This window comes from Gopherus evgoodei, chromosome 11 (assembly GCF_007399415.2).
Source record: "Gopherus evgoodei ecotype Sinaloan lineage chromosome 11, rGopEvg1_v1.p, whole genome shotgun sequence".
NCBI classification, from domain to species: domain Eukaryota; kingdom Metazoa; phylum Chordata; order Testudines; family Testudinidae; genus Gopherus; species Gopherus evgoodei.
The window spans coordinates 2,805,673-2,833,659 of record NC_044332.1 but is presented as its reverse complement, the minus strand read 5'-3'; the positions used below and the strand labels follow the sequence as shown (position 1 = coordinate 2,833,659).

Sequence of the window (27,987 nt, the reverse complement as noted above, 5' to 3'; positions counted from 1 at the left end):
ATACTGAATTACCCCCATGCTTACCCCCATGAAGTCAGGCAGAATTTGGTGTGGACACATGGAAAGCAGATTTAATTTCATGAAACTACCCTACCTCATCCTGTTGCAGTTTTTCTAGCAGAACGGTAACAACGATAGCCAGCTTGGTCTCAGCTATACAGGCAATCCTGAGGGCAATTTTGTCCTTATCTTGGTCATCCATATGTGCCAAGAGGGAAACAACCTCATTATAAACACCTGAAATTAAATAAAAGGATTCAGTTGGTTACCACTGATAGTAGAAATTGGTGCTGGCCTCTTTAATTCACTATCTAGTAAAGATTCTGCAGGTGTCCAAGCACTGTGAGGAGAAGTAGACCTGGGAATCATGTAAATCCTCTTCCTTCCTCCTGATGACCAGGTTTGTTTGCTGAAGGACCCAGTGTGTTGGGAGGGAAAATCATAATGAAGAAAATTTACTCCTTTCATGTAGATCCCCATGTAAAATAATCTTCCTTTCCCTCTTTACTATCAATTGATGAGGTTTGATAGCATACAGAATAATAATTTATGGCCCAAATTTTCAAAACTGGGTGCCTAAACTTCAGCTCCTAAATCCATATTAAGGCACCTATGTCCTGATTCAGCATCTTAGTCACATGCTTAACTCTAAGCCAACAAAGAGACCTAAAGTTAAGCACATGCTTAAGAGTTTTGCTTAGTCAGGGCCTCGTTTTCAAAAATCCTGAGCACCCAGATGTCCTATTGGCTATGCTGGGAACTTGTGGGGGCTCAGTATCTCTTGAAAATCAGGCCACTTTTTTAGACCTCACTATGAATTTAGAAGCCTAACTTTAGGCCCCTGTTTTGAAGAAAGCCTTTCATCTTATTTCATGGCAGTTTAAATGCTTGCAGAGAAAACTCATGGAACAGAGTTCATCCAGTTGCCTGTAGAGGTCATAAAGGAATTTTTCCCCATGCACAATTGGCTAGGTGTATGCTGTGAGTGGGGTGGGGTAGTTCTCTCCAACCTTCATCTGAAGCATCAGGGATTGACCATTGCAGGAGATGGGACACCTGGTAGGGTGGACCAGTGCTCCAAGATGGGTCAGAGAATCTGTTTCCTTAGATGTCCTGCTCATATGCTCAGGGTCCAACTGATCTCCAGAGTTGTGAGTGGGAAGGAATTTTCCCCTACTCCGATTGGCAGGGACCTTTGGGTGGGAGGATGGGGCACTGATCACCTGCTAGGGTCATCTGGGTATATCTGACCTAATCAACTCTCTACCATTGCAAGGGCCTCAGGCATTGGTGGAACCTCAGTCTCTCCTGTCATCTGCCTATGGCACGCAACAGTTTAGTCTCCTAAAGACTGAAATGTTTTAGTCCAAGACAAGTTTTTGGGTTCAGTGTAGGGTTGCTAGGTCAAATTGAATGGTTTGTGAAATACAGGAAGTCAGACTAGATGATCTAATGGTCCCTTCTGGCCTTAAACTCTATAAAACAGCTGATGTATTAAAAAAATCAGGATTTTATCTCCCATGTATCTCTTAGCTGTGTGCAGAAATTCTCCAGGAGCCTTAAGATTTAAAAAGAAATCTGAAATGCCATATGTATCTGTCTCCATTGTAACAGCATTCCAAAGCATGAAGGAGGAACTAACAAGATTTCCCCTTCCCAGAAAAGACTGCTTGACGTTAGGTGATTGCCCGTCCTTTATGCAAATTGCATCCTTCAGTTCTAACACCCAGATGCAAACTGAATCCTAACTGTAACCTACACTGCCCACCTAGTTGCAGTAGTGATAGTGTGGGATTAGGCGCTCTAGTGTTGCTAAGAAATGTGACCCTCATGCTTTCTTATCCTGCATTTAAGATATTAGCAGAGCTTCATTTAGACTGCCAGAGGAGAAGCCCTTCTGCATTTTTTGTTCTAATTTCCCCCATCTCTGATGGATTCCACAGTCAGATCTTGGCTCCATGGATGCAGAAGACACAAAATGAGGACCTATAATAAACATAAACACCTGGGACAAAAGAAGGGAGACCTCCCCCATAACATTCAATAGAAACTCAGATTCTCAGGAAAGTTTCCAGGTCCAGAGGCTGTAGGCTGACTCCTCAACTGGTGTAAATCAACACAGCTACGAGGAAGACAACAGAGCGACACTGGTTTACAGCAGCTGAGGTTCTGGTCATATAAATGGAGAACATTACAGCTAATCTATCTGTATGTCTATGCTTTCTGAATGTGTGTGTGTGAATATAGAATGGATACAGAAAATACAATGCTGACCCTTACCTCTGTCAGTTACCTCCTGCTTACTCACAAATTTACTCATGTTTGAATCTTTCCTCAACACTTCCTCCAGACAGTCCTTTCTCCACAGAGCTCCCGTACTGATAGGTAGTTGGCCTCTTGGTCTGTCATGGCCAGGACAGCCAGTGCAGATTATGCAAGCACTATTATGACATCGATGTGACTGTAGCATACCACACAATCTGCAGCTCACCAGGTACGTGCTGTAATTATATGGACAAGATCCTCAAAGGTATTTAGGCTCCTAACTCACACTGAAATCAGTAGCTGTTAGGAACCTAAATACATTTCAATATCTGGGCCCGTACATGTAAGCAGTCCAATAGGTGGCTACATTTGCTCCAGTGTAGAATTTCTCATTCTCTCTACATCATTTTGAATTTTGGTTTAGTCCTTCTCTCTGTTTGCCACACTTTCCAATATTGGTTTTATCTGAAAATCTGCTCCTGGTTGAATTTATATAAAATAAAAGCACCAAACAAAGAAAGAGAAGAAACTGCCTTGGAGAATGCACAGTGACCCTTGAGTGTGGTTGGTTGGTTTCCTTTGCTTTTTAATTTGCTTGATCAAAAAGCCTGATGAAACCTTATTGAACTGTATTACAAATATTGATTTTATGTTGTTTTACAATGAATTGAAATTTATACTTAATTTCCATGTCCTGCCAAACAAATCAACTACATTAATTTTTGTTGTGTTTAATATAGTGTGGTGTCATATGTATGGCCATATGTAGAGCCAACTCTTGATTCTGGAAGTGATGCTGCCTTTAAAGCATTCAGAATGACGACACTTTTTGCAGTAAACCATATGGAAAAAGAATTCCAATTACATTTGTCCCTTGCTATGATTTTCAGGTCATTAAAAAACTTCTGATGGAGCCATATTGGCCTCTTACTATTCTTCCTATCTTTCCTTTGCATTGGTGGTTGTGCTTTTAATATCGTCTCCTTGAGAAACTGCCAGCTTTCCTGAAATCCTTTATGCCTTAGATATTTTCCACATGGGTGGCTACCTACCAATTCTGAGTATGTTAAAGTCTGTTTTTTGTAGTCCTTCTTCTATCATTCTCACTCCTTCCTTTCCTTAGAATCATGAAGTCTATCATTCATGATCACTTTCACCCAAATCACCTTCACCTTCACAACCAGCTCCTCCCTGTTGGTCAGAATCAAGTCTAAAATGGCTGTCCCCCTGGTTACTTCCTCCATTTTCTGAAACAAAGCATTGTCCTCAGTACATTTCTGGAACTTACTGGATAATTTTGTGTTTTGCCATATTCCTTTTTCCAACAGATGTCTGGGTAGGTAAAGTCTCCCGTTATTAACAGAAATATCCAAAACACAAATCCTGATATTTGTTCTAGAAATGCCTTATCTCCCTCCTCTTCCTGATTTGGTGGTCTGTAATAGACCCCTACCAGGACATCACCTCTGTTTTTTCCCTCTTTTATCTTTACTCAGAGACTTTCAACTGGTCTGCTTCTCACCTCCTTCTGGACCTCAGAACAAGTGTAGAATGCAGTACTTCCTTTCTTTTTTTCCTGCCTGTCCTTCCTGACCAAGCTATAGCCCTCTAGACCAATATTCCAGTCATGAGATTTAGCCCATCGAGTATCTGTGATGCCAGTTAAGCTCAGTTATGACTGATGTACTAAAACTCCCAGTTCTTACTGTTTATTCCCCATTATTATTACTCCTTGCATTTGTGTATAGACATCTAAGATGTTAAGGAGATGCCTCCATGGATTTCCCTCTTGTTTCTCCTATAATTCTACTGCAATTTTCCACATCTACTTCTCCCCAAAGATCTAGTCCGCTATTAAGATTACCTTTTCTCACCTGGTGCCTTTTTTCACCTGCCCCCTCTGAACTTAGTTTTAAGCTCTTCTCATAAGATTGGTGAGCCAGTGCATGACGATGTTCTTCTCCTTCTTGACAGACAGACCCCATCTCTTCCCAGCAAACCTCCTTCCTGCAATAGCAGACCATGCTAGAGGAAGTCAAACCCTCCCATAGACCCATCTTCATAACCTTATTATGTGGACATACCTACCACCGAGTGTGTATTGAGCAGAAAGAACGAGGGGACTGAGTTAAACGCAGATGTCAAGTTCCATTTTCAGTGACTAATCTCTTAAACCAGTGGGGATGGCCACGGAACAAAAGTATTTCTGTAGATCAGCATGTGATTATTTGTATTGCATAATTACAATAGGCCCTCAGAGTGATATTTCATATTTCTAGTTTCAGATACAAGAGTGATACATTTATACAAATAGGATGACCACGCTCAGTAGATTATACGCTTTGTAATGATACCTTACAAGAGACCTTTTTCATGAAGCATATTCCAGTTACATTATATATTTTTATAAAATCACATAGAGTGCAATGTCACAGCACCGCATTCCCACCAGCCCCCAGGGCTGGGGCCAGCACAGTGATCAGATCCCCCAAGCCCACAGCTTCGGCTGACATGTACAACCCTCTCCTGCTGTCCTCACCAGCACCTGGAGCAGAGCATGGCAGAGCCAGGGCAGCATCCTGCCCTCTGCCCAGGGAGGGACTGGAGGCTGGGCCTGTCTGCCGAACCCACCCTTCCAACTGGCACTGACCAGGCAATGGCTGGCTGTCTCAGGCCTGCAACCTCCTCATGCTTTTTAGGGGCAGGCTGAGGGACACAGCGCGTATGGCTGGGGTCCCCCTTGCTCAAGGTGCAGGCTGGGGGTGCACACGGAATCACGGTTGCAGCCCAGCTGTAAGGGCAGCCATGGTGGAAGCTGGCAAGCCCATTGTTGGGCAGGTGTCTCTGTTGGAACCTTTTAATTCTGCACCTCCAATCCACCACCCACTCTCCTGGTAGCAGCATAGCAATTACGCAAATGGCTGTTAACTGTGGCTGATAATTCCCCATGGGGATCAGGGACAGACAGCTCTGCAGCTGAGCAGATTGGAGCTGGGCCCCTGCAGCAGATCAGAGGTGCCAGAGTCCCTCACCTCATTGACAGCAGGCATGCAGCACTGGCAGTGCTCATTTGTCCAGGAGGGAGAGAGGAGCTGGCCCAGGGGGCAGGAGAAACAGGGCCTACTGGGCTCAAAGGGACTGACCTCTTCCAGAGCACATTCCCCAGCAAGCTGCATGTGCAATTATTAGCAGGGGTCCGAGGGGACAGAAGTATGGACAGAGCAGAGAGGGCTGGGAGGCAGGACATCTGGGTTCTGTGCTGAGCTCTGGGAGGGGAGTAGGGTCCAGGGGTTAGATCAGTGGCTGGGAGGCAGGATTCCTGGGTTCCATGCCCAGCTCTGCCCCCAAATCCATGTGAGTCACTCCCACTCTGGGTGCCTGTTACTGAGGTTTCATGTCACACAAGTGCTGCTGGGCATTTTCCAACCCCCCTGCGGGGCTGGGATCACATTTTGCGAAGCCTGGGGCACTCTGAAGCTGGCAGGTGCTGGGAAAGCCATGGCAGGGTGCGATGGGTATGGGCATAGGAGAGGTGCAATGCAGAGTCTGGGCTGCAGGGGGCGCACAGGCTGAGAGTGCCTGACCTGGCTGGTGCCCCTAGTGCTGCTGAGAGGAACTGCATTTTCTCCCTCTGCCTGTCTCCCAGCCAGGGCAGCCCCCAGCTGGGCTGGGAAGCAGCCGCCTGCCCTCCCCACCCCTCCCGTGAACCAGCCAGGGGCATGGGCCTTGAAGGGGTGCTAGCCTAGGCCAGGCCCACATGATCACAAACAGGGTGCACCCAGCCAGGCCATCCCTGCGCCAAACCTGGCTCAGCCCAGGCCCCAACCCACATCTACATGGCCAAGTCCAGCCCCCGTCCTCTGGGGTGGAGCGGGGCAGCTGGAGGGGAGGATCAGGAGGAGGAAGCAGCTTCCAAAGCAGCCCACGGTTTCTCTGTTAGTCACCACGAGGCTGGGGCTTGGAGACCAGCAGCTGTCAGGGTACCTGTGCCAGTGGCCAGGAGCTTTCTGTTGGCACATGGCTCAGTGACACCAGGAGTGGCTCCAATGGGCAGGTTTGGAAGCCCACTAAGGCCCTCTCCCGAGAGCTGCAGGAGCAAGGCTCTGTCTATACAAACAAGGTCAGCTCCCAGACTGCTGCACTGGGCAGCAGAGTATGGGGAGAAGGTGACCAGCCCTCTGTGCAGAAAGAAGTGGTTCGGGACTATTTAGAAAAACTGGATGAGCACAAGTTCATGGGGCTGGATGCGCTGCATCCGAGGGTGCTAAAAGAGTTGGCGGATGTGATTGCAGAGCTATTGGCCATTGTCTTTGAAAACTCGTGGCGATCGGGGGAGGTCCTGGATGACTGGAAAAAGGCTCATGTAGTGCCCATCTTTTAAAAAGGGAAAAAGGAGGATCCGGAGAACTACAGGTCAGCCTCAACTCAGTCTCTGGAAAAATCATGGAGCAGGTCCTCAAGGAATCAATTCTGAAGCACTTAGAGGAGAGGAAAGTGATCTGCAACAGTCAGTATGGATTCACCAAGGGCAAGTCATGCCTGACTAACCTAATTGCCTTCTGTGAGGAGATAACTGGGTCTGTGGATGAGGGGAAAGCAGTGGATGTGTTATTCCTTGACTTTAGCAAAGCTTTTGATACGGACTCCCGCAGTATTCTTGCCAGCAAGTTAAAGAAGTATGGGCTGGATGAATGGACTATAAGGTGGATAGAAAGCTGGCTAGATCATCGGGCTCAACGGGTAGTGATCAACGGCTCCATGTCTAGTTGGCAGCTGGTTTTAAGCAGAGTGCCCCGAGGGTCGGTCCTGGGGCCGGTTTTGTTCAATATCTTCATTAATGACCTGGAGGATGGCGTGGACTGCATTCTCAGCAAGTTTGCAGATGACACTAAACTGGGAGGAGTGGTAGATATGCTGGAGGGTAGGGATAGGCAACAGAGAGACTTAGACAAATTAGAGGAATGGGCCAAAAGAAACCTGATGAGGTTCAATAAGGACAAGTGCAGAGTCCTGCAGTTAGGACGGAAGAATCCCATTCACTGTTACAGACTAGAGACCGAATGGCTAGGAAGCAGTTCTGCAGAAAAGGACCTAGGGGTTACAGTGGATGAGAAGCTCGATATGAGTCAATAGTGTGCCCCTGTTGCCAAGAAGGCTAACGGCATTTTAGGCTGTATAAGTAGGGGTTCAGCCAGCAGATCGAGGGACGTGATCATTCCCCTCTATTCGACATTGGTGAGGCCTCATCTGGAGTACTGTGTCCAGTTTTGGGCCCCACACTGCAAGAAGGATGTGGAAAAATTGGAAAGAGTCCAGCAGAGGGCAACAAAAATGATTAGGGAGCTGGAGCACAGGACCTATGAGGAGAGGCTGAGGGAACTGGGATTGTTTAGTCTGCAGAAGAGAAGAATGAGGGGAGATTTGATAGCTGCTTTCAACTACCGGAAAGGGGGTTCCAAAGAGGATGGATCTAGACTGTTCTCAGTGGTAGCAGATGACAGAACAAGGAGTAATGGTCTCAAGTTGCAGTGGAGGAGGTTTAGGTTGGATATTAGGAAAAAAATTTTCACTAGGAGGGTGATGAAGCACTGGAATGGGTTACCTAGGGAGGTGGTGGAATCTCCTTCCTTAGAGGTTTTTAAGGTCAGGCTAGACAAAGCCCTGGCTGGGATGATTTAGTTGGGGTTGGTCTTGCTTTGAGCAGGGGGTTGGACTAGATGACCTCCTGAGGTCCCTTCCAACCCTGATAGTCTATGATTCTATGATTCTAAGGCGCAGGCGTTACCCAAGGGCTGCCATTGCTGGGGCTAATGGGGCAGCTCTGGGCACTGATGGGCAGGCTGCTGCCCATGGTGCCACACAGCACCTGGGGGGAAAATGGCTCTGCCCAACGGTACAGGTCAGCAGCTCTCATCAGGCAGTAAAGCAGAGTGCCCCAGAGTGTCCTGCCCCCCAGAGAGTCCCTACTGTCCCTCACCAGCTCCACAGAGCACCCTGCTCCTCCATCAGCCCCACTGAATGCCCTGCTCCCCGCCCACTAACAGCTCTAGCCCCATTACCTTGTTCAGCTCTTTCTGGTACTGGGGCATCTTCTTCAGCATCTGGGACAGGTCCTAGATGTTGGCCTGGAGGGAGGCAGTGGTGAGATCCCGGCCCATTCCAGCGCACTGTGTCCCCTAGAGGGCAGAGGCCTCGCCTGGGGCCAGCCACAGCAGCCTAGCCACGCGTGGGAGCATATCTAGGGTATGCGCAGGGCACATATGGGCGTGTCAGGGACGGAGCTGAGCGTGCTCACTTGGAGATGTCAGCGATGTGCATGTGGCGTAGCTGCACCCAGTTTGTTGTCTTCGTCCAGCAGCGCCTCTTTCTCCTGCGAGTTGCTGGTCCCTGATGTCTTGTACCTGTGGGGGAGGGGAGACGGGGTCAGGCTGCGGCACCCCTCCCCCGAGCATGGGGGCTGCAGAGCAGTGCAGGTGCCTGGGTCACATCCCCCCCAGCCCGCCTGAGGAGGAGTGCGGGGCGCCCCCTGCTGGCAGCCAGGCCCTACTTGTAGGTGTCGTTCTCGAGGCTGAGCAGGTCGTAGGCCATGGCCTGGTAGGTGAGCTCATGCAGCAGTGGGGACACCAGGTCGAAGCTCCGATCCACAATCAGCAGCTGAGAGCGGGCTTTGTCGGGGCCCTGGAGCAAAGGAGAGAGAGACCCGTCACACCCTGCTCTGGCGGAGGGGTCCTGGCCTGGCTCACACGGCACAATCCAATGGTCCCTGGTGGCCTGAAACTTCACCACCAGCCCTCTCTGCGGCCCAGCCCCCAAGCCAAGAGACATCCCCCAAGCTAGCTCGGATGTGCCAGTGGGGAGTCCATGGCAGGGCTGGCACAAAGCCCAGGCGTCCCCGCGCCCATCCTCACCTCCCCGTAGGGCCTGGGACGTGGCTGAGTGCCGCACAGGACAGGACCCTCCTGCCCCATGCCAACGCCTCCCTCCTGCTTACCTCTGCCCTGGTCTGAAGCACCTGGGTCCTGCGCTGCGGGCAGCTCAGCCAATCGAGCCCCTGGAACAGGGGTGTGCTGCAGGCGGCAGCATATCCCGCAGCTCCGTACGGTGGCCACCAGTGTCTCCGAGACGCCGGAGACACGCAGCGGAGAGGGACTGCAGGGGCGAGACTTGTCCCAGGCTGGGCGGCCGCCGGACAGGGGCAAGGAGCCGGTCAGGGCCCCTTGAACTGATAAACTTCCCACCACGCCTGGAGGAGGCTGACGGGCAGGCCCTGCCCAAGGCAGTGGGACAGGAGACCCAAAGCAGGCAAGAGGGAGTAGGGGAGGATGGCACCTGCCCTGGGCTGGGGGTGCTGTCTAAAACTCAGCCAGTCCCTTTCCTCCATCCTGGGCCCTGGTGTGCTGAGGGACTGCTGGGGGGCAGGAAACATGGTGAGACGGATCCAGGGCTCCAGGCTCTTAGGCATCCCCTCCCCCATAGAGGGCAGGGTCCTGGCCACACACTCCTAGGCACAGAGGCTCCTATTCCCTGGGTGGAGGGCGTGTCAGGACTCTGCTCCCCACAGCCCAGCCAGGCTCAGCCTTACCTGACAGGAGCCTGGGAACTGGTGGCAAGGACCAGGTCCGACACAAAGGGCCACAACTTCTTGTCCAGTTTGTCCTCAATGATGTCTTGGGGGGTGGAGGACAGGTCAGCAGGGGCCAAGCAGCAGGAACCTCGGACCTGGTGGCCAAGCCAGGCCCCATTACGGGGAGGACTGGGACGGCTCCTCACTGAATGATTGACAGTCCCTGGGGGAGCAGCCTGGGGCCCCCTTTCCAGGGTGGGGCTCGGGGAGTCATCCTCCCATGATGGCTGAGTGCCTGAGCAGTGCCAGGGGCTGCAGGCTGGAGCCAGCTCTGCTGCAGCAAGTAGCTCCGGTGGTTAACAAGCATGCTGTCAATTCCTTCCGTGTAGATGGTTTGGGCAGCCAGGTGTGTGCCAAGCTCCCCTCTGGAGGCAGGCCTGTGCTGCCAGCTGTGAGTTAGAGAGCGTCTGTGCCATGACAGGCAGCTATCCCAGAGGGGCCCCCCCAGCCGAGACTGGTATCATTATCCCCATTTTACAGATGGGGAAACCGAGGCACAAATAGGCGAGGTGACTTGCTAATATGTCCTTTAGACATTGCCTGTCTTCTCTCCGTCCAGGCAGTTCTTGCTCAAGGGCAATAAAGGTATATTTCACTAACTGGGAGAAGTGCCCATTCCCTAGAATGGGTGCATTGCGATTCTGTGATCAAATAGTTCCCTTATATTGCCATGTGACCAGCAACTGGCTGACCTGTGAAGAGCTGGAGGTGAGAATTGCTGGTCTGTCCAAACTTTTAGCAGGAATTGTAATGTTAAATTCTATGTGTCTGGCACCCGTCGTGATGATGGCATTTAATGGTAGGTCCTTTTGGATGGAACAGTGTGTCACGGAAAACATCTAAACCCCAAACATTTATAATGTCACCACATCATGGAAATTCTGTCTGTACATAGTGTACATGAGTAGCCCTCCCTCCCGTCTGCTCTCCTGAGCCTTAGCCACAAGTCAGCCCTGACCCAGCTCCTGCTGCCCCCATCCCACCCTCAGCAGAGGGGAGCTGCAAACCCACCCTGCCCTGGATTCTCACACGGGAAACCCAGTGGCTCCTGTCCCGGAGGAGAAGCAAAGTGATGTAAAATGACCCCCTTGTGGGATGAGGAGGGAACCGGTTGTTAAGATTTTGGCAGCTCATCAGTGTGTAGACAGGCCCTGAGTGACAGACCCGGAGTCTGAAAACAGGTTGCGCTGCAGCTCGGCCGGACTCTAGGCTGACCAGAACGGCCTCTTCCTCCCAGAGACTTCCCCATATTAGCAATAAGTTACTCCTGAAGTGTTGCCGCTCTTTTTTTTTTTCCTTTTTCTTTTTTTGCGGATTGGGGCAGCAGAAAAGCTGGAGCCGGCCCTGGCCATGTTGTAATCATAAGACCATCCCTCAGTCATTTTAGCCTCCTGATTACAGACAAGAGAACTGGAGCAGACTCAACCAGTTCATTTCATAGAAGGGCAGCAGTGCAGCTCCAGTGTGTCCTGCCTTTTCTGCTGTGCAGCGAGACATGTGGGGTGGATGGCGTGAAGGAACATGAGCTGCTGGGCCTCATCCTGCACCTACCAGGAGAGGGATTAGGGGAGAGAGAGCCTGTTAGCCCGGGACCTCCCTGCCCCATCCACATCAGTTGCAGGGCTCAGGCCTCCCTGGAGGATAGCGGGAACCTGCCCATTGTCCAAATCACCCACGACTCCTACACAAGCAGAGTCAGGATCTGGGACAGTGCCTGTGAGGGGAGGAGACAAACACCCCCATCTTGGGGGGTCCCAGAGCATGCAGGAGAAAGGTCCCCATTAGGGGTGGTGGTTCATCATGGCAAGACCCTCTGCAGGGGGTCGGGTGCTGGGAAGGGGAAGACAGTCTCGGTCCCAGCCCAGTTAGGGAAGGTTTGTACCTTTTCTCTGCCCTGGTGCTACTTTTGGATGATGTTGAGAGCAGCCTCCTCTGTAGCCACGTCCACCCACTTCTCCTCCTCCTCCGAGTCCCCGTTGGTCACTGAACCAGGGAGAGAAGGGGACAGAGTGACTCCTGCTGCCACTCAGGGGAAGGACAGGGGCATGGTGGGGAGAGCAGGGTTAATGTCTCCCCTCACCCCCAGGGACACAGGGCAGATTGGGCCCCACACTTCCCCGTCTCAGGGATGTGTCTTCAGCCCCCAACTGCTTCAGGAGCTCCCAGGAGAGAGCCCCGTCCCCTCACTGTCCTGGATTCCCTGGGAGGTGCCTGCCCCCCTGGACAATCAGAGCTCCAAGTGGCAGCAGCTCCCACTGCCCTGACTCCCAGGTCCCCTTGCTGCTGGGAGAGCTGTGTGCCTGCTGCTGGTGTCAGTGGGGTTCGCATGGCTCAGGCCCCCCCAAAGCAGTGGTAGAGCATCTGGGCCCAGGGCGTTACAGAGTTACAGCGCGTCTGCGTCATGGCAGCCAGCGCTCCCAGAGGGGGCACAAATAGCGAGGTGACTTGCCCAAGGTCACCCAGCTGGGAATAGAATCCTCGTCTCCCAGCCCAGTCCAGGGCTCTATCCACTAGGCCACACTGCCTCGGTGGATGGGAAAGACGCTCATGGATCCACAGGGTCGGTGCCAGGACCCCAGCTGGGGAAGTCTCTGGGAGGAAGCCCTTTGCTGTGCCAGACCCCAACAGGTCTCTCTCTTCCTGCAGGACAGGCCACACGGCCTCCCCATCTCCTGAGACTGAACCGCTGGGCTTCACCGCGGGAGCCCTGCCCAGCGAGTCCAGCTGAGACAGACCCTGGTACAGACCCATCCACTCTGCAGGGCCCGACGCCCCTCGGTCCGGGTGACAGGGCCACTCCCCCAGCATTGGCAGAACAGTCGGGTTTCTTAGGCACCTGGACCCCAGCCCCGGTAGCCCAGCCCACTGAAGGTTAAAGCAAGAGGTCGTTCTGGTCAGCCCAGAGTCCGGCCAAGCTGCAGTGAAACCTGTTTTCAGGCTCCAGGTCTCTCACTCAGGGCCTTTCTACACACTGATGAGCTGCCAAAATCTTAACAGCCGGTTCCCTCATCTCACAAGGGGGTCGTGGCCTGCCTTTTCCCACTGGGACTCCTGCCCCATCCATCCCCCGCATTCCTTGACACCCTCCACCGGGACCCCTGCCCCACCCACCCTGCTTCTCTGTCCCCTGACTGCCCCCCCTTCCTGACTGCTCCCCCAGGACCCTTGCCCTCATTCAAACCCGTTCCCTGCACTCTGACTGCCCCGACCCATATCCACCCCCGACCACCCTCCCAAACTCCCCTGCCCTCTATCCAACCTCCCTCCACTCCCTGCCCCCTTACCGTGCTGCCTGGAGGTGGCTAGTGGCGCTACAGCCATGCCGTTCGACTGGACCACCGGGTCAGGTCGAGCTCGCAGGGCGACGAAGGCGGTGTGGAAGTGAGCTGGGGCAGGGAGTGGTTCCCTTGTGTGCTCCCCCAGGGGTTACCTACTGCGGCGCGCCGACCCCCCTGCCCCAGCTCACCTACGCTGCATCTCCACCTCCCTGGGCCTGAGCACCAAGTCGTTGCTTGCTTCTCAGCCCTCCCAGGCTTCCCGCGTGAACAGCTGATTCACGAGAAGCAGGGGTAGCGGGGGGGGAGAAGTGGGGCGGAGCGGAGGTGAGCTGGGGCTGGGGTGCGGAGCTGGAGCGCTCACGGGGTCAGCGCCTAAGGCGCCACTTTTGGATGTGGATGTGATGACAGGGAGCGGCTGCTCCCCCTGCTCTCCTCCAGCTACGCTCCTGGATCACTTAAACTTACCAGTTATTAAATTTAGAAGCCCTTTTAGAACCGGTTCCCGCAAACCGGCACCAGCTCACCACTGTGTCTACATGTAAACCACTGCAGCTGCATCGTTTGTGCCTTTCTCATGCCCCCGAGTGACGCAGTTACACTGACCCAATTGCCTTGTGTAGACCAGGCCTCGGTCTGACTTTGGTCAGTTCTCAGGCGAGAGCTCCCAGGTTCCCTTACTCTATCCCCCAGCTCAAATCTTCCCAACTCTGTGTTTCTCGAGCTGGGGGCCCCTGCTCCGATTTCCTGCTGGGACCATCCAGCCAGGAGCCATTGGAGTCGGCACGGTCTTTCTGGCCCCCAGGCTGATCTGGGTTTAATTCTCTTCCTTGACAGCCCTTCCACCCCAGCCCCCTGCCTGAGAAGCCATGCAACATATAGGAAAAACTGAGGCACGCATCAGCTTCATAAAAGATATTACAAACATTCCCAATTGGTCACAGGTGCACAGTCTCCCAGTAGCTTGGCAAAGGCTGGAAGCAAGAGCAGAAGCAACAGGACGGAGAGATCTGGGCAGGCCCTGGATTTTACATCTTCTCCTGGGGGACAGGAACCACTGGGTATCCCGAGCGAGAATCCAGGGCAGGGTGGATTTGCAGCTCCCCTCTACTGGGAATGGGACGGGGATGGCAGGAGCTGTGGCTAAGGCTTAGGAGATCTGGGTTCTAGTCCTGCTCTGACAGACTCCCTGCATGCCTCAGTTTCCCATCTGTAACACAGGCCACCCTGCCTCCCCTGGGAGGCTGAATTCATTAGTGAGGTTCCGATACCATGGGGATGGGTGTAGGAGCATACACAGACAGGAGTCTCCAGGGGTGGAAGAGGCTCTGTGTGCGAAGCTTAGTTCTGTGACCGAACTGACCTGTTTATAAACAGAGAGATTGTGCCGGGCACACACTTCCCCAGGCGGTGCCTCGGTTTCCCCATCTGTATAGAGCTGATAAGGACACTGGCCTTTGTAGATCACTTTGAGATCTGCCCACGGCCAGTGTTAGAGAAGGGCTGGGGCCCGTAGTCCCCACACAGGGAATGCTATTGTTCTGTCAACTCCTCAGGATCTCCAAGGGGGTCTAGACCCCACCCCTCCCCCCACCAGGATCTCCGAACAGATTTAAAATCACTCCTCCTTCCTTCTACTTCTCACATGCTCCCCCATTTCCCCCCTACTCTGAACTTTAGGGTACAGATGTGGGGACCTGCATGAACACTTCTACGCTTAATTACCAGTTTAGATCTGGTTTTGCTGCCACCATCCAGATGTCTGAGTCATCTGGAAAACTCTTTCTTTCCCCCCCGCAAAACCTTCCCTCCCTGGGTAGCCTTGAGAGACTCCTCCACCAATTCCCTGCTGAGTCCAGATCCAATTCCTTTGGATCTAAAAAACAAGGAAGAATTACTCCTTCCCCCTCCCTTTTCCCCCCGCACCAATCCCTGGTGAGTCCAGATCCAATTCCCTTGGATCTAAAAAACAGGGGGGAAAATCAATCAGGTTCTTAAAAAGAAGGCTTTTAATTAAAGAAAAGAAAGGTAAAAGAAAAAAAACCTCTGGAAGACCACATACAGCTGACTTCACAGACAACAGATTTAAATCACAGGATGTTCCTCTGGGCAAAAACCTTAGTACACACAATATCACCCAAATTTGATTATTCCTCTAATTGCACAAAGACAAGTTACAAAATAAAATAAACATAAACCTATTTATTCTTTTCTAAAACTTACTACTCTGATAAGAAGCTAGTTCCTTGATCTATTACACTCCGGCTGAAACTGACTAAACAAAAGAAACTTCCCTCCTTCCTTTTGAAACAGTTTGTTCCCCCATTGGTTCCTCTGCTCAGGTGTCAGCTAGGCTAGGTGAACTTCTTAACCCTTTACAGGTAAAAGAGGCATTAACCTTTAATTATCTGTTTATGACACATGGCGAGGACGTGACCGGCAGAGCTCGCTCACCTCTCCTATGTTGGGTTTATATACCTTGAATGCCTTGAGTTTGGCCAGCACAGCGTGTGCCAGGTGGAAGTTATCTTCATGGTCCCTGCAGCAAAGACAAACCCTGTGGGTCAGAAACAGCTCCACCCCAGGGGCACACGCACTTCCTGTAGGAGATGACCAGGTACCCTTCACCCTCTCGGCACACTCACTTCCTATAGGGGATAGCTGGATACCCCTTCCCCCGGGCACACTCACTTCCTGTAGCGGATGGCTGAATACTCCTCCAGGGTTTCACACAATGTGGCAATCTGCTCTGCCATCATCTCCAGCTGCTTGTTCTTTTCCAAGGAGCTGTAGGGGCTGAACCATTTGTGGAAGGTCTGTGGCCCGTCCAGGAATTACACCTGGGGGGCAAGGAGAGCAGAGATCAGACCCTGGAGCCAACTGCTGGCAGCAAGACCAGCTGTGCTCCAAACCATGCCCCCATGATGCGCTGTTGGACCAGGCCAGCCTGGTGGAGCCATAGCGAGCCCCTAGTGAGGGAGAGCCCTTTGCCAGAGCCACTCCTGTTGCAGTAGAGGGACCGCGGCCCAGAGATTCATGCACCAGCCTGGGATGAAGACTCCCCGATTTCAGGTCCTTGCTGAGCTGCAGACTCCCAGGTGCCCTCAGAGGTGTACTCTGCCCTGGAGAAGTCAATGTTGGGGAGGGAGCTTGGCCACGCTTCTAATCTGGTGAAAGCCCCAGTGTAGCCATGGGCAAATCCGGCATCAATGCGCGCCTGCTGCTGTTGCTTATTTCACTGGCCAAACAGAATGAGCCATTGGGGCAAAAGTACTTGGACACTAATAAAATGATATCGGCCTGTAGCGGACTGAACTCCTGAAGACAAGCAGCAGGAGGCGCCGCAAGGGTGAGTCTGCTCATCTACACGGCCCATGAAGGATTTGCTGCCGCAATGGGACGGGTGAGCCAGCAAAGCCTCCTGACGGACACTCAGCTTATACCAGCCAGAGCTTCTCCTGGCACACCTGGCACTGGCACCCCAGATGAAATAAGCTACAGTGGCGAAAGGACTGCTTTGCCAGCATAATGGCATCTACTCAGGGGCTCTGCCACCCCAGCTGCAGTTACAGGGGGGATTTTTTCACTCATGTCCCCGTAACAAACCTATACCAACAAAGCTTTTGTGTGTAGACCAGGCTCATGTTGCTCTGTGCCTCAGTTTCCCCATCAATGGATTTGAGACTGACAACACAGCCCTCCCCTCAGGGGTGTGAGGGGGGAAATCCACTGACAACACAAGGAAGGGGTGTCGTACGTCACCGTCCACCCCGTGGCCCGGCTCCTCCAAAGCTCAGCTACCCCTCAACCTGGCTCTCGTAGGGCAGGAAGGCCATGGTGATCTCCTTGAGTGTTTTGATGGCCTTGGTGATCCGTGACTTCCTCAGCTCCTTGAACAGAGGCTCAGGACAGGCTGCATGGCAAAGGCAGTGGGTGGGGGGATGGGACACCACCAGAATACCCAATGTATCAGGGCTCAGGACCCCCAGCACAGCGCCAGCCCCCACAGACAGGGCCAGGACGGGCACAGCAGGGGCGTAGTGCTGCACACCTGTGGGGAACCTGGGCAAGCCAGCGGGGACACACAGGAGTCAACGATGAGTCCAGCCCCACCAAACCAGAGTCACACCGGGTTCTCGCCTTCTGCAGCATCAGCAGCAAGGAGGGGAGGGGGGCACAATCTCTCCTATGTAGCCCCTGTCTCACACCCTGCCCTCAGTCCCTCCACAGGGGGAAGTGACCGGACGGTACAACTCCGAATGATGCACAAGGAGGAACGGGGACTTGGGATCCCCCTGCCACTGTAATGGAGAGAAGCAGATGTGACCCTGATACACTGGGTATTCTGGTGGTGTCCCACCCCCCTACCCCAGTTGGGACTGATGGAGCAATGCATGTTGGCAATGGTAGCCAGGGGCCGCCTTTCTGGGCGCACGCCGTGAGCCGTGTTGGCTGGAGGCAGGCCCATGGGGAAGAAGGGGGAGAAGGGATAGGTGGGGTCATTCGGTCTGGTCTGCTGGGGCACTGGCCTGCTGGCAGATAGAGACTCCCCCACCCCCAGTGTGTCACTGGCCAGGCTCCCAGCTGGGGGATCCGCTGCCTCCCGAATACTCACGGCTGATGAAGAAGACGTGAGCTGCCTTGTAGTTGAAGGTGGGGGTGCCCTGGAAGTCACTGATCAGAGCCTGCACCGACTGCAAAGGTGGGAGGGGAGTTGTAAGCACTAGCCGAGCCCCCTCCCTGCTGCCCGAAGGGACCAGCCCATGCCCAGCCCCTGGGGACTCAGGGCCCAGCATGATGCCGTCAGGAGGTGGGCTGGTTTTCACGCCCCTGTCTCTGGGCTCCCTCCCCACCTGGAGCAGGGCATGCGCCCATGTGCCTGGGACAGTCTCAGGGCCCAGCCACGTCTCTCGCTGGCACACAAGTGTCTGTGCTCGGCCACAGACGGGACCTGGCATTGGCCTTGCTGCTGAACTAAGTGGGCTCTGAGCAGTGCCCAGGGAACAGCCGGACGAGCAGCAATCCCAGGCAGCTGCCATCAGGGCCCGCTCTCTCCCCCGGTGCCACACTGCGCACCTGCAGCTTCGCCACACCAGCTAGCCAGGCAGGGTGTTTGGAAGCTGATTGGACTCTGCAACCGGCCACTGTGACAGGTGAGAACCTGGCTGCCCTGTCCCAAGCCCCAGATCACGGTCCTCTCCTACAGCACTCCCTCCACACACAGCCCCTGCGGGTTCTGGGCTTCACCCTGCTCTGCCAGCGCCCCCTGCCCCTGTCTCCCTCCACTCGCCTCCCTGCTGCAGATGCAGGAGCCTCCTCCCCCATAGCCCCTGCCTCAGCAATTCTCCTTTGCTTTCAGTCTCAGCTGAGGTTGCCTTTCTCCGCCTGCTGCACCTTCCCATCCAACCCTCATGGGACTGCACTGCGGAGAGGTCTGGGGGACAGTCTGTGCTTCACGTGGCAAAGAACACGAAGCCCAGCTCCAGGGAAGCAGCCTTCTGGGGAGCCCCTACTGCCCCATTCCCATCCTGACGTCGTGCTGCGCATCCCCCCGGACAGCGCCACCTCCAGGCAGCACGAGGACTGCCCCAGGCTCTCCCCTGCTCCCTATCCACCTGCCCCAGGCCCGAGCTCCTACCTTCTCCACAGGGCTGAGCAGGTAGATGGCCTCCAGGCTGGGGATTGGCTCCAGGCACTTATCAATATCTTCCACAACTAGGAGAGAGCAGACACTGGCTGTGGGTCAGTGTGTCCTAGCCACCCACCCCAGCCGCTCTCCACGGGGATAGGGAGAAGGGAAAGCCAAGGGGAACAGGGATGTTCGCTGGCCACAGGCTGGGGGTTTCCACAAGCTATAATGCAGCAGCCTGTTTGATGTGGGGCCGTGGGCTGCGACAGTACAGAGCAGGGAGGGAAGGTCCCTCTGTACTGTGCTGGGGGCACCCCGCTAGACTCCTGGCTCAGCTCTGTGCCCCTCAATGCCAGGGCTCATCCACCCTGGAGCAGGGAGCCAGCATTCCCCCTCCCCAGCCAGGACCCTGCCCGCAGCGTGGGGGAGAAGCAGCGAGGAGTTAATGAGAGTCTGAGAAAAGCACTCAAGAGGTTCCAGGGGCTGAAAGCGCCAAGCTAAGGGAACTGGACCTGGCTGGGAAGGTACCAATAGCAAGGAGGGCATCTAGGGGGCTGAAAAGGGGGGAAATTAGATGCAAACGTGAATGTAGACAAGTCAACTCCCCAACTGTGAGGTATGTCCAAGGGAGAGCCCTGGCGGGGGGACCAGATGGGAGGGAGGAACCACTCATGCGTGATGCCTTCGTCCACGATGTCAGACATCTTGCAGCATGACGAGAGGATGCGCAAGCTCGGGTGGTCCATGGTCAGCATCTGGGGTAGCGAGAGGGGAGCTGGTCACTGACCTGAGCCCAGCCGCCCACCATCATCTTCCATGGCACAGCCAAGGTAGCAGAGAGACTGATAATGGCAGAGCCGACGGCTCCCGGCCCAGCCCTTCCACAGTAGGGCGGCAGGACTGTTACCAAGCCTGCACTTGGCTGAGCTGACCGTGCTAAGGACTGCGTGAGGAGTGACAAGGAGAGCGGCTCCGAGCAGAGTGGTTGGTACGAGATGTAGGAGACGGAGACAAACCTGGGACACCCGGCCATTCGGAATGGTTCCATCCTCCTAGACTGGAGGAGATCAGCCTCTTCACCCAGGTGACAGGGTGAGTGCAAGAGGCAAGGACAGAACCCAGGAGTCCTGGCTCCCAGTGCCCTGCTCTGATCCACCACATACCCGCTCCCCAGCCCTCGGACAGAACCAGGAGCAGGACACAGAGAAATGGAACAAGGGGAGTCTCTGTGTTCCCCTAGGAAAGTCCTGTAGGCCATCGGCCCAACATCTCAACCGCCTTCCTGCCATGCCGAATGAACTCATTGCTCTGTGCAACTCAGCATCTCGCTGCACCAGATCCAGCCACTGGGAAAGCTAGTCCCCTGTGCTCCCTCTGCCGCACCGGCCTAGCCCACTGCTCCACACACCCTAGCCCAGTCCATGCCAAGGGCTCAACAACCTGCCTGCCCAATGGTGCATACTGCCCCCATGCTTGGCGCTCTCCTGTTCCTCCTCCCACCCAGGCTGGCTCGCTGGACCCAGTGGTCTGATCTGGTGTGGGTGGGGGGAGATATGGGGCTGGCTGGACAAGCTGGATCTGATCCAGTGCAGCGGGAAGGCAGACATACCCAAACCTAGCTGGGGATGGATGATGGGCTAGACAGAGCAGGGATCTGATCCAGCCTGGAAAACCTCAGGTTCCTAACGAATCCCAAGAGGCTGGAGAGGGAGGACCACAATATGGATACAGCATATCCCCAGGGGGACACCAGGGCAGCAGGTCTGGCCGGCTTACCTTCCATTCTCTTTCCTTCTTCATGCTGCAAAAGACAATGCTGAGGATCTCTGCGAGGGAAAGAGATGGGGATTAGTGGTGGGGCTCGGACACGATGGCTGTGCTCTGAGCCAGAACCCACTGGCTGGTGGAAGGACCCTTCGGGGAAGTGGCTCAGAGGCTGTTTTCAGGCCAGCTAGCGACATGCTCCTAGCAAAGCCCTGAGTCAGCAATCGTGGCGGGGTGGTGGCTAGATGGGCCATGGTTCTGATCCCCTTTTCCTTTCTGCCAGGCCGGATACGACTGCAGCGGAACTAAGGATCTGGCCCCCTGCAGCAAGAGAACCAATCCTGTCCAGCACTTCTTGAATGGAGGGGATCCAGGGACCCCCTACTGTGTGTGTGGGACGACAATCCGACAAAGACTTTGACTCCTGAGTCCTGCACAGGGAACTGCCAGGCCTGTCTCCTGGGCCCCTTACACAGCCAAGCTAAGCAATAAGATCGTCAGCTCTTCGGGCCAAGTACCATCTTTTTGTTGTGCCCAGCACAATGGTACCCTGACCCATGACTGGCACTACTGGCTGCTACCATAATACACCTAATAAATAATGTACAGCACCCAGCACAATGGGGTCCTGGGCGATGGCTGGTGCTCCTGGGCACTACCATAATACACCTAATGAATAATCTACAACGCCTTGCAAATGGGGCCTTGGTCCATGACTGGGGCTCCTGGGTGCTACCATAAACCATCTGTTTGTTTTGCCCCTATGCAGCACCGGATTCTGGCTGGCCCCGTAGGGCATGGCTCATAGTGAGCAGTGGTCACACACCAGCTGATAGTGGTGTTACCTGCAGCCCTTAAATGCCGTTCTCTCTGGTGAAACCCCCTCCCCAAATTCTACTGACGTCAAAGCCAAATTAGATTCTTGTCCAAAGAAGCTGGGGCCATCGCATTGACCAGACTCCAGGTAGGCTGAACTGCATTCACCAACTAGTTTCATCCTTTACTTGGGGTTGTGACTCTCTGCACCTGAATCAGGTGAAGCAAGAAACGTAGGCCTGGCTGCAGAATCAGGAGCCGCAACTCCCTGCCTGGGCCTGCTGGAGGACAACATGAGGAACGCCAGACACACAGACGGGGCTGTCACAGGAGAATCTGGGGCCGCTCCCAGCCTGTGTCAGTTTCGCTAGGCACCTGCTAACACACACCTGTTCCCACCCCTCTCCTTGCCAGGGCATGGGGCGGGGCCTTCTCATCACATGATCAACAAGGGGCGGTGCTATCTGAGTTGCTCTGCCTCCAACACAGCTAGAGCATCCCCAAGGCGTGAGACTGCACAAAAGTGCTGGTCTCCTCCGCCCCAGCTCACAGCGAGCAGCCTCTCCAGGCCCTGCTGGGGCCCCCTAGGAGTTCAGAGGCTGGGTCAAAGACACCCTTGTGTCTCTCTACTCCCTTCCCAGAGGGCACAAGACAAGAGCCTCCTTCCCTGCAGCTGCTGCTGCCTGGATCGGCCCCCTGCATCTCACCGCTCCCCTCCTGCTTGTTGCTCTTAACTTTCCTGCTGCTATTTTATGTTTGCAGCCATTTAGCCCTGTACAGGAAAGATAGCATCCTACTAGTTAGACCCTTCAGCAGCTCCCTTATCCAGGCTTATAATCCTATCTAGGACCCCGAGTCATGGCCCAGGGACACACTGTGCTTGGCACTGTACATTATTTGCTAGGGGTGTCATGGTACCCCTCAAGTACATATACCACCCACCCAGCCCCATTCTGAAGGCACAGCGTAGAGCAGCGACTGCACAGAAATAAGAACAGCAATGTGAAAAAAATGATATTCATCAATATCACTTTTCACAGCAGACTTAGCACCCCAATGTCACCCTTACTTCTGCACTTCTGCTGCCACCCTGGGGCTGACAGCTGGAGCCCCACCGCCTCCCCAGACAGGGATCGAGACAGGGAGATGGAGAGCACAAGTCTACTGGTGGGGCTCTGGCTGTCCCCTTTATTCCCGCCTCCCAGGAGTGCACAGCCCTGCTGCATGAGCCCCTCCCACTGGGGGCAGACAGCCAGTATTCTTAAAAAGCACATAGCTCACACCTCCCATGACACGTCCTCATGCCTCCCTTGAGAGGCCTGCCCCACAGTTTGAGAATCGCTGCACTAGAGAATGCTCCCCTCTCACAGTCTTCATTCCCAGCTCTAACCACTAGACATCACTCCCCTGCCAGAGGCAAGGGGAGAACCCAGGAGTCCTGACTCTTAGACCACACTGCCCTCAAAACTCTGACAAGCCATTAAACTTTCCCCACAGCCAAACCAAAAGTTCTCCATGTGACGCAGCCATGTGCCACTTAGGAGAAGCCTCTTTAGCCAGCGCCGTTGAATGAGTCCTTCCAAATCCGGACCTGAAACCGAATTAACGGGAATGGAACCAGATAATCCGCCTTCTTCCTTCCCTGCCTGCAGCTAATCTGGAATTGGGATGTTAAAAATGCAACAACTGGCAGCGAAAAGAAGAGACAGGAGAGAGTGAGTATAAGGCCAGACGGAACCATCAAATCATCCAGGCCCATGTCCTGTTTGACAGGCCAGAGAACTTCCCCAGGTCTCCCTGCACTTAGCCAATTACCTGCCTTTAGCTAAAGCCTCTTCCATAAAGGCTGTCTCTGAAACCCCCCGAGATGGCAAATCCACCACTCGCCGGGGGGCAGCAATCACTCTCCCACTGCAAAATTGGTGCCTTATTTCCAGTCAGATCTGGTCTGGCTCTAACTTCCAGCCAGTGGTTCTTGCTCTGCCTTCCCCACTGCACTGAAAAGCTCCTTGGCACCCAGGATTGTTCTCCCCTGGAAAAGACTCAGACACTGAAATTAAGTCCCTTCTCCTTCCCGAGGCGCTAAGGAGCCTGAGCTCTAGGCCTCTCCCCAGCTGGCCTTTGCTCCAGTTCTTGGATCAGTTCTGTGGCTCCTCCCTGCACCATCTCCAAGCTGCCCACGGTCTGTTTAAAATGTGCACCCCAGAGCTGGATGCAGCATGCCAGTCTCGGGCTCTGATACAGGGGTAAAATCCACCTCCTTGCTCCTCAGTGGGACCGCTCCATAGGCGGGGCTGGCTGTACAGATCACAGCCTTTCACTTGTGCAGGGCAGGTTCATTAGGCCAGGACTACACTACAGCCTTATACTGGGATAACTATGTCCTTCGGGAGTGTGAAAAATCCACATATCCTGCCTGCCCCCCGCCCCCAAGTGATGCAGTTAGACTGACCTAGCCCCTGGTGTAGCCAGGGCTATGTCGATGGGAGTATAGCTCCCGCCTCTCACGGATGTGGCTTAACCATGCAGACAGAAGCGTCTTCACTACAGCGGTACCGTGGCACAGCTGCCCTGGGGTGGAATGTGCAGGCAAGCCTCCCTGCTACCCCAGCCCTGGGCTCTCACCCACTCCCAGCTCCATCAGTGCCCGTCACTCCTCTCCGCAGCCCCCTGCTATGCCAGCCCTGGTCTGTCCCACACCAGCTCCATCAGTGCCCCTCACTCCTGACCTGCAGCCCCCTGCTATTCCTGTTCAGAAACCCCTCTTGAACCAGGACAGTATGGCCCACCCCAAGTATTCAAAAGTCACGTGTCAGGCCCTCCTAATGGTGCGATTTACTGAGGAGAAGCTAAGAGAAGAGCTAAGGGTTATTAGCACCACTGGCCGTCCTGAGCTGTGGGCCACTTTTGCTCTGTCCCAGTTCTGGGAGCAACCATGGAACATCAGAACAGAATCCAATTTCCAAGGGTCTTTTAAACCCCAGGTCTGTGATCTGGATTTAGCCACAGGCCCCGTCCACTGCAGCCTGAGCTGGAGATTCAGCCGTGGGTTGGGCTTTTGAAGTAACACAGCCCTCACAGCGGATCAGGGTGTTGCCAGAAGACAAGGACTAACACTAGGGTGACCAGATTGCAAGAGTGAAATATCAGGACACATTGGGCGAGCGTGGGGGGAGGGTGGGGCCGGGAGGGAGAGGACATGACAGCCATGGGGGCATAGAGCCATGAGAGGGAGTCCTAGGAAGCTGCAAGAGGGATTGTTTGGCCCCTGCTGCAGCCCGCACCACAAGCCACAGGGCAAGGACTCATGGCCCCAGCTCCAGCCCCCAGCAGAAGCCACAGGGCCAGGGGCACAGGGCTCCAGCTCTAGCCCCCAGCTGAAGCTGCAGGATAGAGGCACAGGATTCTGGTTGCAAAGTCACATGCAATTGTAGGGCAGGGGAGTGAAGGGTCCCGGTTCTAGCTCTGGTTCCAGTCACAGTCACAGAGGGAGGTCCCCAGTTCTGCCTTCAGCCCCAGCTTCAGCCACTACAGCTGAAGCAAACTACAACACAGAGGTCTGGAATCAGTGAGTCCTGCTGCAGCACCATAGTGTAGACACTTTCTACATCAATGGAAGGGGGCTCTCCATCACTCTAGTAAACCTCCTCCCAGTGTGGTGGCAGCTATGTTACTGGAAGAATTCTTCTGTCGACCTAGCCGTGTCTACACCAGGGTCTAGGTTGTCTTAATTACAGTGCTATGTGGTGTGAAAAATTCACACTTCTAAGAGATCTAACTTGAACGAAATTTTAAATGTAGGCCAGGGCTATGCCAGAGAAAAGAACATAAGAATGACCATACTGGGTCAGACCAAAGGGCCATGTAGTCCACTATCCTGTCTTCCAACAGTGGCCAATGCCAGGTGCTTCAGAGGGAATGAATAGAACAGGTAATCATCAAGTGATCCATCCCCTGTTGCCCATTCCCAGCTTCTGGAAAACAGAGGGTAGGGACACCATCCTTCCCCATCCTGGCTAATAGCCATTGATGGACCTATCCTCCAGGAATTTATCTAGTTCTTTTCTGAACCCTGTTATAGTCTTGGCCTTCACAACATCCTCTCGCAAAGAGTTCCACAGGTTGACTGTGCGTTGTGTGCATCAGGATAGTTTGCCATTGTGCCTTTAATACTGTCTCCCTGAGAAACTCTCAGCTCTCCTGAACTACTACTCTTAAGATTTCCTCCCACCCCATTGTCTTCCCTACACATTCTGAGTTTGTTGACATCTGCTTTTTTTGGAAGTACACTGTCCTCATTCTATTCTCTTCTTTCTTTAGTCTTCACCTTCACAACATCCCATGGCTAAGAGTTCCACAGATTGACTGTGTGAAGAAGAACTTCCTTTTGTTTGTTTTAAACCTGCTGCCTATTAATTTGGTGACCTCTAGTTCTAAAAACAGAAGAGCTAGTCCTTTCGCCACTAAGGTCAAGAGTGACTTTCTGGAAGGCTCAGGCTTAGGGCCCACTTAGGACATTCTAGCGACTAAAGCCTAGGGGCAGAGTGCTTAGAACCATGCGTGAGTGGGTCCACTGACTTTCAGTGGGACTACTCACAGGAGTAAAGTTCCTCACATGTGCATTTGCAGGATCAGGCCTTCAACTATTACCAGTAACTGAACACAAGTTTGTCCAATTAACAGCTTTGCTTAAGAACAGATTGCAACTTGCCCTTGTGCTGGTGCTGGTGCTGATGCTGGTGGGGGCACAAAACCTTTCCCCAATGAAGCCCTGCCAAATGGCCAGCCATAGTCACTGCATTTGAGGGACCACAGAGACTGATTCCTCTGTGCACACCCCAGGAAGATAAATCTCCTCAAAAAAAGAGAAGAAGGACTAGAGCAGGCTAAGCACAGGACAAGGGGTAGCAGACTTATCTGGAAGTTCATGGATGGATTGTCTCTGCCCATGGTGAAATCCCTTGCTGAGCTCCCATAGGGGTGTTTCAGCTCTATGTATCTACTCAGGACTGAGGTATAAAGACACAATCTAGCCCTTCATAGCCAAGTATTGTAAATTAACATATCTGTTGCCCTTTCATCAATCTGAGCAACATTTCATTCGATGAGAAGAGTGACATGGCACCTGTAGAAATCATCAGAGTGTGTTAAAAAAAGAGGTGGCAGTTACTTCAGTGCACTGCGCTACTACAGTCCTGTTTAGAAGAATATTACATTAACGACAGCCAATGAAAGTATGGAGAGTCACAGATTAGGATGAAACATAAAAGAGAAACGAGGGTGCAGTGGTTAAGGTGCTAGCATAAGACTTGGGAGACCCAGCTTCCCTGCTCCATCACAGACCTTGGGTAAGCCACTTAAGGCTCAGATCCTCAAAGGTAAATAAGCACCTAAGTACCATTGATTTTCATGGGAGGTAAGTACCTAAATACCTTTGAGGATCTGGGCCTTAGGGAATGGATGCACAGAGAGGCTATCTGTAAAATGGGGATATTAGGACGTCTCTACCTCTAAGGGGACTAATGAGGATAAATCTGTTAAAGATTGTGGAGAAAGTCCAGAGAAGAGCAAAAAAATGATTCAACCTCTAGAAAACATGACCTATGAGGGAAGATTGAAAAAAAATGGGTTTGTTTAGTCTGGAGAAGAGAAGACTGACAGGGGATATGATAACAGTTTTCAAGTACACAAAACATTGTTGCAAGGAGGAGGGAGAAGAATTGCTCTTCTTACCCTCTGAGGAGAGGACAAGAAGCAATCGGCTTAAATTGCAGCCAGGGCGGTTTAGGTTGGACATTAGGAAAAAATTCCTGTCAGAGTGGTTAAGCACTGGAATACATTGCCTATGGCTATTGTGGAATCTCCATCACTGAGGATTTTTAAGAGCAGGTTGGACAAACACCTGTCAGAGATGGTCTAGATAATACTTAGCCCTGCCTTGAGTTCAGGCGACTGGACTATATGACCTCTGGAGGTCCCTTCCTGTTCTATGATTCTATGATTGTGAGATGCACAGATACCACAGTAATGAAGGTCATAAAAATACCCATGACTGTTTACCAAAGTCCAACAAGGAGCATTAATAAGGCTGTAAATCAAATTTACAATATTTTTTCCATGTGTGAGCATAATAAAATGTTATAGTTGACAAACTAAAAGAAAACAAAGGAGCAGAGATTACAACCTATCTAGAGTGTCATCTATTGCAACAGACATGGGCACACATTCAAGTGTCTGAGATATACACAAATATTAGATAAACTTTATTCTTCAGCAGTGTAATAAAGCCCCAAGTCTGCTTCTGTCAGTGTGTAAATTATGGGCCATCTCCAGGCGTCACTATATGCACGGAGCACCTATTGAATTCAATGAGAATTTTGCATGTGAATTCGCCCCTTAATATAAAGATAAACCCAAATCTGTGGCAGTGCAGGCAGGGAGAAAGGCAAGTGGCTTGGGCTGGCCTCGCCTCCCCGAGCCCGCCCCACTCCCTTCTCTGCAGGTACCCCCCTTTGGCCGCCAGGTAAGGTTTCACACCTGCTTGGCCCAGAGGGACCTACCAGGGGGCCAAGTGAGTCCCAGCTGGGCTTACCTGCTGGAGCAGCACCCAGGAA

At 53.2% G+C, this 27,987-nt stretch overlaps 1 pseudogene; it reads right to left on the bottom strand.

Moving 5' to 3' along the window:
- On the bottom strand, positions 1–27,987 carry LOC115660080 (annotated as a pseudogene).